Here is an 8,990-nt window from a genome sequence, read left to right on the forward strand (position 1 = left end):
TTCTTTAGATACATGTTAATACTTACATTGCTGTCTTAGACATATCCTGAACCAAGTTTGCAACCATTTATCAAGGAAGTGAAAATAATTACCTAATTATTAAGACAAAATATCTAATTTTTGTATTTCTTTAATCTCTTTACTTAGATGATAGCTCCATATAAAGTGACAGAAGTGATATAAAATGGCACACTTAATGTAACAATAAAGCCAGTACCTGTGATCCGTTCATTATTCCTCAACCTGGTCAACTGTTTAGACTGAATTATCTTTCTTTCCTGTAACCTGGGATTAATGTGTGTACAGTTCCTAGCGTTATATCAAGTACCTGAAAGGCCATCAAATTAACAAAACGAATAATTCTTCCCTTTTAGTGAATAACAGCTCAAAATTTACCTGGGGATAGTCATCATGGCAATAAAGCTTATCTTGCGTTGATGGATACTTGGCAGGACACAAATTATTAGCATCTGAGATGTAGTGTTTCCTTTCTCCACCTTTTTCTTTTTTCTTGTATTTTTCCTCCTTCCATCTCCCCTTGTTTTCATCTTTCCCTTGCATGTTTCCTTCTCTCCTTTCCTCTGAATTCCATTCTGTTATAGTCAGACAGGGTAATAAGAATATCCCCGCTAGCCTCCTCTTTACCTTGATTTACCACTTTCAACTTCACTAGCTCTTGTTACGCTGCCTTTCCCACCAATGTCTTTGGCTGAGGAGAAGGCAGATGAAGAGTTCAGAGAGGTTACGCCTCCGTTCATCAACCACTGGCAACTTGTTTTTCACTTCTTATTCTAAAATAATACTTGGTTAACCCACTGCTGACTAGTATGGTGCTTATGCCGTATTTGTTTCCTATCCTAGAGAGACACTATCTTTGGCTCTTACTGTATACCACTTTAAAATGCTTTGGAACACAAGCTAACTGCCTCAAATTCACTCTGTAACATAGATGATATTGAGGAGGAGTGGGGGAAGGGAGACTTGCTTGCGTGCACGTGGGTGTGACTGTGCATGTGTAAGCGTGCACACGCACATGCACTCACACACACAGGATAGGGAACACACAGTGACTATACTAAAATGTGAAGTCCTGTCTGCCACACACAGCATTGCGTTAATCACCATTGAGCTCAATGCACACATGGAACTAAACTGAAGGATAACAAATACTCTACATGTTATTATTAAGCCCTGAAAACAGTGTCCTGAGGTATGCCACAAGAGCCACAAATTCTTTAATTCCCCTTTCACTGAGAGTTGGAGTATGTTCTTATTCTCCCTAAATCTGGGCTGGCTCAAGACTCCTTTGATGAATAAAAGCAACATTCTGTGCTTCAGCTCTAAAACATCTAGCAAGTTCTGTCTTAGCCTTTTGGAACTCTGAGTTCCCATGAATGATGTCCAGCGACTTTGCTGTGGAGACTATCTGGAGAGACCCTGAAATTACATCACAGACGGGTCTAGCTGAGCTCAGCCGTCAGCCTTTCTTTCCTTCCCAAGATACCAGATGAGTGAAGCCACCTCGAACCATACAGATCAGTGTAGGTGCCAGCAAAATACCGTGACTGAGGAGTTGACGCATATGGAACAGAAGAATCACCCCGAGCTAGTGCCCATACTGCTGCCGCACCAAACAGTGAGACATATTAAGCGGTGGTTATTTAAAGTCCGGCATGTTGTTGTCGGCCACTTATCAGTAGATCAAAAGATCATGCTCTGCAGGCATGAGAAAAATCTACTTAGTCTTCTGATTATTTCTACGGCTTCTGCATATTTTCCATTTTCCATTTCATGACAATATCCTGTGGTCATGACTTGGAGTGGGTACGAGTGGAAGAAAGAGAAGGAGAGGGCACTGAACGGTTTCTCCCATCAAATACCCTGATATATTTCCGTTTTCCCTTCATGTGTTTGTGATTTTAGAGAGAAACAGAGCTAAGACAGAAGAGCACAACATAAATAAGAGGTCTGTCTTAGAGGAAAGGGCCAAGAGCTAGCCTAGTTGATGCCAAATACCCGCAGTGCTGCACAAAAGGAGAGACACTTCTATGACCTGGGTTCAAAGCTGTGATTTAGTGAATGCACTGCTGCTTGTAAGAGTTATTGAAGAAATCACGGTCCACCCAGGCAGCTCTCCATAAGTCTGAGCACATTTTCTGGTTTTAGCAGCTCCTAGTTCTATGACAGTTTCAAATTGGGCTTCGGTTTTCCTTTGAAGCATTTTTTTCTTTTCTTTTTTCTTTTTTTTTTGCTCAGTCTGCTTCTTTTAAAGGCCCTCTTTCAGCTTTTAAAAAGATGAAAGGACGCATGGAAGTCAATTATTTTCAAAAGAATAAGAAAAACAATAATAGAGACTGAGAAGTTGGGTGAGAGATACCTTTGTGACTTACTTAAAACAGGTCAAAACATTTCAGACTTTGTGATGTCAACTGTTTAAAAGTAGTTTAATAACATGTAGTCTCCCAGTCTGCGTCCACACAGAATCTCATCATGTGGTCGCACTGCTCTGGCAGAACAGCACCAGAATAACACACAGCCTGTGGATGTTCACATCACCACCGCCAGGTCACGCTGGTGTATTACTGACATGTAACTGTAAAAAACTCCTCCGCTGAAAAGTGTGGCTAAACTCGACAGTATTTCAAAAATATCTTTTCATGACCGAATAACTTGAAAATACGTGGAAAGATTAGTTGGCTGATTTGATAATTATAAAAATGAAAAAATGATGATTAAGAAAAATGAAACTGCAATTCAGAATTTAAGACTTCACCAGACATTGCACTGCCCAGTTTTCATAAATTATTTGAAATACCTGTAAAGATACAAAATAGTACCCTAAATTTCAGCCTTGCAAGGAAAGGTCAACAGTCAATCTATTGCCAAAATCTTACATGATTTTCTGCTACTAACTGGTTTATGAAATGTATAGTGAAAATAAGGAAAATTTGGCTACCACTTGAAATGATGACTGCTAGCTGAAGCTACTGAATTCCAGTGAAATACCCATGAAAACACGACAAGAGATACAAAGTCATAAAGCAGCTAAAACCTGTGAACACTGATCAAAGATTTGCCAAGTCCCTGAAGAAACCATTACCAACCACATCAGAAATAAGACCCTAAAGCAAGAAATAAAAAGTTAGGAAGGTGATAGCAGATTTCTGTCCAATCACAAAGAAGGCAAAATCTTCTCAGATTAGAAAAAGGAAACTTTTCTATTCCTTTCTCCACCCAAAATATACATGTATACACCTTACAGGATTAGCTTTCTGGTTTTTCTTTCCCCCAAGAATGTGACTACATTGGATGCTCTTGTTTTCACTTGTTTCCATTTCAGGGCTGAGTCTGGCACCCAGTGACCTGGATGGACCCTAGGACATCAAGTCCATCACAGGGAAGGACAGAGATGGAAAAAGCTGGAGTGTTGGTATGTTAGGGTTACGGTGGTTCATGTCCTGTCTCTGAAAAGGAAAGAACTACATCCTGCTTCAAATCTCCCAGTAATAAATTCCTCTCCCTGAGTCAAGGAAAACCCTTTAATTTCAGAAGAATCATTTTAGATAAATGAACCTTAAACAGCAGACAGTTGGGGACACATGTTTTATAATCCAGATTATTTTCTAACTCAGAGATTTAGGAGAGCAGAAACAATTTACCTATTCTATTCATGTCAAGACCTAAGCTAGACTGGAGCTCACTCCATTTAACACGAGAAGACAAAAAGCACCTGCATTTTATAATAAAACCAATTTTTAAAAAGGCAAAATAAAAACTAAAATAGCAGTGAAGATAAATATGAGAATTATAATTGTGTACTCTTTAAAATTCAAGAAAAAAGATCATAAAAAATAGGTAAAAGTTGAGATGATAACAATAAATTCAAATGAAAAGTTTTGATAAAAATTAAGTGCAGAGAGAGGGAGAAATGAAGGGGGATCTCACTGAGATATAAAAATATTATAAGGAAAATTAACAAATTCTTAAAACTTGACCTGTTTTGAATGCAAACTATATAAATTAGAATCAGTATTGTAAAGAAAAATGTAAGTCTGTCTCATATTCTAGAGAAGATAAAGAATTAAAATCAGAGGACATTATATATTAAATATGGGGTATTAATATAATGTGACAACAGTAAATTACAGATATGAAGGGCAGAGAATGCAACAAAATATAACATGAATCCTTGAAAATGAAAGAAAAGCCAATCTAAGGTAACATAAAAATGGATACGAGTAAGAGAAATAGCAAAAGTAGTTCTTAAGGGAGCACAAACATAATAATCATACTCAATAACAATTGTCTGGTTATGAAATCTATTATTTTTATCAATAAAATCAAATATACGTGGGAGTGTATAGCTCAAGTGGTAGAGCACATGCTTAGCATGCACGAGGTCCTGGGTTCAATCCCCGGTACCTCCTCTAAAAATAAATAAGCCTAATTACCTAGCCTTCTGCCAAAATAAAATATATAATACAAGAATAAATAAAATATATTAAAAAAAGTAGAATCAAATGTAATAAATGTTAAAATATTTCTAATAAATATAATGCTGATTTAAATTTGACAGAATAAGGACAAATGAGTAAGGCTATCTAAGAATATATTTAAAAAGAAAAGTAACGTGAGCACATTTATACCAGATATTAATGTGTACTCTAACACTATACTAAATAAGATCTGATTTGGGTGAATGAAACAATATAGGAGTAGCTTGATAACAGTCACTTTGCATCTCATTTAATACCTGCCTTCCATCACTGCATATACTGAACATCGTAAGGGCGGTACTAGTGGGTACCAAAAGTAAAAAATCAAAAGGTAAAAGAGATTCATCCCAAAGAAACAAAACTGTCAAAATTTGCTGGCGAGATTATCACTTACATACAAAGCTAAGAGACTTTGTAAGAAATTATTATAATAAAAAAAAAGAGTTCTGTAAGTTTTCTGGAATAATACGAAAGTCAGCTTACACAAATCAATTGTATTCCTGAACACCAGCACAAATGCTTAGAAAAAGTTACAGATGAAAAACGGGGATTTTCCTGTTGTCTCTAAATTTTGGCTAACGCACAAGACAGGGAACAGTGATGTGCGCCCACTGATGAGATGGCCTTAATCTCCCCCTCATCTCCTTAGACAAGCTTCTTCCTGACTCAAGGCCCTGACCTCCCTTTATGTAGGGCATTTACTTCAGAAAAAAAGTATCACTAAGGAATACAGAGCGCCTTCCTCCCTGCCTCTGTGGGAGGACAGGAGCCTCGCCCCAAGTTGCAAAACTGCTTCCACTTAGGAAGAGAAGACAAAGTTTACTCTTCCCTTAGCTAAAGCCAATTAGCAAACACAGGTGAACTAAGAAACTCTCCAACTCTATTTCAGCAGTGTTGGTCTCAGACTGAGCTCTGGCCTCTCTCCCCTATTGCAATAGTTTTGAATAAATCTTCCCTGCCTGTTTAATTTTGTCCAATGAAATCTTTGCTTTGACACCACACTTACATTTGAGAAGAAAGGGAAACCCAGAAATTGCAAAGAGCTTGGAAAAGTAATGAGCAAGGGAGGAACATAAAAGAACTTCTACTCCAGGTCTCCAAGGTGTAAGAAAGGGAAAATCTGAGCTGGGAGTGAGATTTAAATTTTAAAGTGAAATTGACTGGAACTATCATTTTAATACCTAAAAGTGAGTTATAATTACTGAGATAAAATTTGTTCCGTAACTGTAACAAAGTGTTCTGAAAGTGCTGGCTTCTGTCTTAGGAGTTACTCAAGAGACACGGATTAGGGGAAGGAGATTAAACAGTTTATTTAAGGGCAGTTGGATAAAAATACAGATATTTCTTGAGGTATTCATCCAAGTTCAGTATTTTAATAAGATATTTAAATAACTTGTAAGAAGTATATCACTTACAATATTAACACAATTAATTACTTTAAATAACTCTGACAAAATATGTGTAGGACTTTATTGGAAAAAAACAAACAAAAAAACAAAAACAGTAAGCCACAATGAAAAGGTATAATATAATCTATTAGGAGACAAAGTATTAGTATATTACATATATCCCCAAATAAATTTCTAATTTTAAAAATCCAAATTAGACTACTAATGTTTCTCCTACCTTTCATCATTTTTAGTCTAACAAATGCAATCCAGGTAGATTAAAGGATTAAATGTAAAAAGCAAAATTTATAAAATACAGTTGACTCTTGAACAACATGGGGTTTGGGGGCGCTGACACCTCGTGCAGTCGGAAATCCGCGTGTAACTTTACACGTAGCCCTCTGTACCCCTGGGTCCACAGCCTCGAACTGAGCCAGCTGTGGAGGGTGCAGAACTGCAGTGTGGGTTTACTGAAAGAAATCTGCATGAAACAGACCCAGGTGGTTTAAACGCGTGTTGTTCAAGGGTAGACTGTATAGGAAGGCATTTTAATCAAGTCAAGTCAAGGAAGACTTTAATGAAAGGTATGAAAACTATAAAGCCTACAGGAAAAGATTAGTATAAACTGACTACACCAAAACTTAGAACGTTTAATCAAGAAAAAATATATAAACAGGGTAAGGAATGAGGATCAGAAACTGTGAGAACCGTTTCCACCGACTGCCACGAGCATCTGCGCACACCTACAGCACCTGACTTCACGGCTCAGTTAGCCTGTTCTTGCTCCCGTGTGCAACCGAGCCCCATACCTATGTGCTAACTTCCATAGCCTCTTTTGTATCAAGAACACTGCTCTAGTAATTCCTTCCTGCTTAACCTATACATTCAAATGTTTGCTTTCTACGAGATAATGCTCATTAGTTTACAAGTAGACTGGATTTCTCCCATTCTAAGTATGACGTGATATGCAAAGTTTCTCCTGAACCCATTTTCCCTGCCTGCTATTTACTCATTGTTTTGCTTCCCTTTCATGGCACCAGTCCTTAAATGACTTTTCTATCCTCCTCTCCTTCACTGTAATTCTCACTTAAGCCCAATCCAATTAGGCTTTTGCCCCACAGACACTGTGCTCATGACTTTCACGGTGTGACACCACTGGCGCACTTAGAACTAGCATTTGTCACGGCTGACCATGCTCTTCTCTTTCATTCATGTTCTTCCATTTTTCCTAATTTTTTCAGAGCTCACTTTTCACCCCTTCGCAGCTTCCTTCGCTGTTTCTGCTCTCCTTTCTTTGCTCTAAGCGTTGAGGTAGCCCAGAGCTCACTGCACATTCCTCTTCTCCTGTTTTCCCTTTGAGATCTCACTCATATCTGGTGCTGGAAGTACTGTTTCTGCAGCAGCAGTTGAAAGATTTACATACCCAAGGCCGATTTTCCCTCCTAACATCCAGACCTGTATGTATATAATTGCTGATATCCTTATCAGAACGAACTTCTAATTAATGATCCTTTTAGCAGTATCTTTAAAATATTTCCAGAATCAGACCTTTTCTCACCACCTTCACTGCTTCTCAGTCTAACGGCTACATTCTCTCTCCCCAGATTTCTATAACACTTGCTAACTTGTCTTTCTGCTTTTACTTTGCCTCCTTCATTGGCTCTTCTTAAGAGAGCAGCTGCCAGAGCAGAGTTACAGCTTAGAAAGCTAAGTGACTCCTCGCCTCAAAATCCTGCCACAGCTCGCCACTTTCCCCAAGTTAATGCTACTGATCTTACATATCCTGCAAGGGCTGCACACTCTCAGTGCCCCACTTCAGATATCATCTTTTAAAATGATCTGCTCCACTCCCTTCCATTCAGGTGGCCACTTTCCCTTCCCTCTAACATTCTGGGCGTGTTCCTGCTTGTGAAACTTTGTTCCAAATGGGAAAATATATGACAAATAATTAATGTTTTTATTACATAAAAAGTTCTACATTTTACATATAATTCATTATCAACCAAATGCAAACCATCACATGTGATGCTAAAAACTGGCAAAGAATGTGGACACATATGTCAGAATATGAAATATAAATGAGCAATAAAGCATATGTACAAGGGAACTGCAGTTGGCAGTGTAATTCTTACTCTTGAGGGCTATTGTACATTTTGTATCAGGGACATGTACTATTAATGCTCTTTTAAACAATTCCTCATCAAATGACATGTGCTAAGGAAATAAAATGCTATGATTGTGAAGTTTGACACATACTCATTTTATCACACTATTATTTATGCTAATTAAACACTGGTGAGATAAATTTCTGATTTTTAAATAGTGATATAAAGTATATTTAGTAGTCATTCAGAATAACATTTTGAGGAATATTTAATGACTCAGAATATGAATTCAAAATGCAGAATGCACGTTTATTTATTTATTATATGTATATGAGTGTGTGTGAGCACGTGTGCGTGTGTGCACCAGAGTAAGGAAACACATTGAAAGGGCCAATGATTATGATCTCCAAGAGGTGGGACCAGAGTATATTTCAAATGTATTCTTTATCCTTTGCTATATTTTACATGTCTTATAAGATATACATTTGTGGGCTTCAGAATTTTATAATCAGTATTTTACAGATTAAGCTATATTGTTTCATGTTTGTTATGTCAGAAACATATGGTAATGACCAGGTCAGGACTTAAAACAGAAAGGAGGAAACTGAAACTGGGGAGGGTAAACAAAAAGCATCTGAAAGTCAGTAGATTGATTTTTTTTTTTTTTTTTTGGTAGGGGGAGGTAATTAGGGTTATTTATTTATTTTTAGAGGAGGTACCGAGGATTGAACCCAGGACCTCATGCATCCTAAGCATGCACTCTACCACTTGAGCTATACCCCTCCCCCTAGGCTGGCTTATTTTTAATTTTATGTGATGTTATACAGAAAGGTTTTAGATCAACAGAATATTTCATCAACACTGATGCCATATGATACTTACAAAGCATTTACATCCACTATCTAAGTTGAGTTTTCACAAGACTTTGAAGTAAACGTTAGTATTATTATATGTCTTCTCCAAAGTCAAGCACATTTATTAATTTACAAATAGATGCTGAG

General features: G+C 37.4%; 1 non-coding gene across 1 annotated transcript; it reads right to left on the reverse strand.

Moving 5' to 3' along the window:
* Window positions 1–8,699: 8,699 nt before the first annotated feature.
* On the reverse strand, window positions 8,700–8,774 carry TRNAP-AGG (transfer RNA proline (anticodon AGG)). Its single transcript has one exon. It is a non-coding gene; the product is annotated as a tRNA-Pro (tRNA).
* Between the last annotated feature and the right edge of the window lie 216 nt (window positions 8,775–8,990).

The sequence above is a fragment of the Camelus bactrianus genome, chromosome 7 (genome assembly GCF_048773025.1).
Source record: "Camelus bactrianus isolate YW-2024 breed Bactrian camel chromosome 7, ASM4877302v1, whole genome shotgun sequence".
In the NCBI taxonomy this organism is placed as follows: Eukaryota; Metazoa; Chordata; class Mammalia; order Artiodactyla; family Camelidae; genus Camelus; species Camelus bactrianus.